General features: G+C 45.0%; 1 pseudogene; it reads right to left on the bottom strand.

Annotated features, from left to right (window-relative positions):
* Positions 1-266: 266 nt before the first annotated feature.
* Positions 267-876, bottom strand: LOC114512753 (annotated as a pseudogene).
* Between the last annotated feature and the right edge of the window lie 900 nt (positions 877-1776).

Raw genomic sequence — 1776 nt, 5'->3', positions numbered from 1 at the left:
TTACATTAAACTTTTAAATGCCTTCTTTCTTTCTTTTCTTTCTTTTCTCCTTCCGTCTTTCTTTCTTTCTCTTTCTTTCTTTCTTTCTTTCTTTCTTTCTTTCTTTCTTTCTTTCTTTCTTTCTTTCTTTCTTTCTTTCTTTCTTTCTTTCTTTCTCTCCCTCTCCCTCTCCCTCTCCCTCTCCCTCTCCTTCTCCCTCTCCCTCTCTCTCTCTCTGTCTTTCTTTCTTTCTGATGGACAGACCCAGCCTCAGGTTTATTTGCACAGCACAAACACCACAGGAGGACGTCAGCCCCAGGGGCACACCAGTCCTTCTGTCCTCACATTGGCAGACAGAGGCCTCTACTGTAGAGCCTTCCCAGGGGCCTGGGTACTTCTGGGAGCCTGAGACTGACACTGAGCTGTGGCCTGAGCTGCATTGCATCTGCGGCCTGGGGCTTGGTTTGGCCTTGGCCTTGGCCCTTGGGTGGCAGATCTGGAGACCCTTGGTGATGCAGGCTTGACCAGGCTTCCCGAGCTTTGGGTGAGCAATGTAAGCAAGTCAACTGAGCTTGTGGCTGCTGCCCTTTGGGATCTTGGGCTTGACAACCTTGGACTTGACCAGGGCCTTGATAACCTCAGCACGTGCACTCATGGGCTTGGCATTGTTGGCCTACATTTTCTTCAGGCCCTTCTTGTGGTGCTTCTTGGCAAAGTGCATGTTCCTCAGGAACTTGGGGTCTACTGACTCAAGAAATTCATATCTTTGCGATTGGGGTTTTTATGCCATTTCTGTGCCATTTTCGGAACTGGCTGTGTGTGGTGTGGTTCTCGGACTTAGCCATCTCTGCACCCAAGCCCTCGGCTCTCGAAGCACCTGAGACTTGAAGAGAAACTAAATGTACAACAGATTATATGTCCTTTAAAAAACTGAGTAACACCTCAATTTTAAGTTACTACCACTAGGTGGCAGTAGTGCCTAATGCCCAAGAGACCGTAGAGTTTGCAATGACTAAGATTCTTAAGTGTTCTTGAATGCTTGAGGCCTTGTTTTGTGTGCATGTATTTTTAATTTCAATCAATTGCATTATGCTGGAGGTCCCTTTCTGTTCCTTATTCTCCTTCTACCCCCAGTTCAGTGTTGTGTTTTAAAGATCTATTTACACTGTTATGTGTATATCTCATTCATTGCTCATTACTGTCATGGAATATTCCAGTGAAAATGCCTCATTGGGTCTAGCTCTCCAACCATCACAAATAACTGTTGATAAAATACCTCCTTTTTTCCCTAAAGGTTTTATTTATTTATTTATTTTTAGAGACGGGGAAGGGAGGGAGAAAAAGAGGGAGAGAAACATCAATGTGTGGTTGCCTCTTACATACCCCTTACTGGGGGCCTGGCCCACAACCCAGGCACATGTCCTGACTAGTAATTGAACTGGTGACCCCATGGTTCGCAGGCTGGCAGTCAACCCACTGAGCCACACCATCCAGGGCTAAAACACCTTTCCATATGTCTCTCTGTGGATCTGCGCAAAATTTCTCTAATTGTATAGCCAGGATTGGGATCCTTCCCACCTCTACTCATATTTATTTATTTGTACTTTAAAAAATGCTTTTACTTAATAAATTTCTCCCAAATTCTTTGTGCTAAAACAGCTGAATCAAAGCAATATCTGAAAGTTTTAAATGAGAAGAAATAGCCCTGGCTGGTGTGGCTTAATGGCTTGAGCGCTGGCCTGTGAAATGAAAGATCCCTGGTTCGATTCCCTATCTGGGCACATACCTGGGTTGTGG

This window comes from Phyllostomus discolor, chromosome 3 (genome assembly GCF_004126475.2).
Source record: "Phyllostomus discolor isolate MPI-MPIP mPhyDis1 chromosome 3, mPhyDis1.pri.v3, whole genome shotgun sequence".
NCBI lineage: Eukaryota > Metazoa > Chordata > Mammalia > Chiroptera > Phyllostomidae > Phyllostomus > Phyllostomus discolor.
The sequence above is the reverse complement of the archived record's forward strand: the minus strand, read 5'-3'. Positions and strand labels throughout refer to the sequence as shown.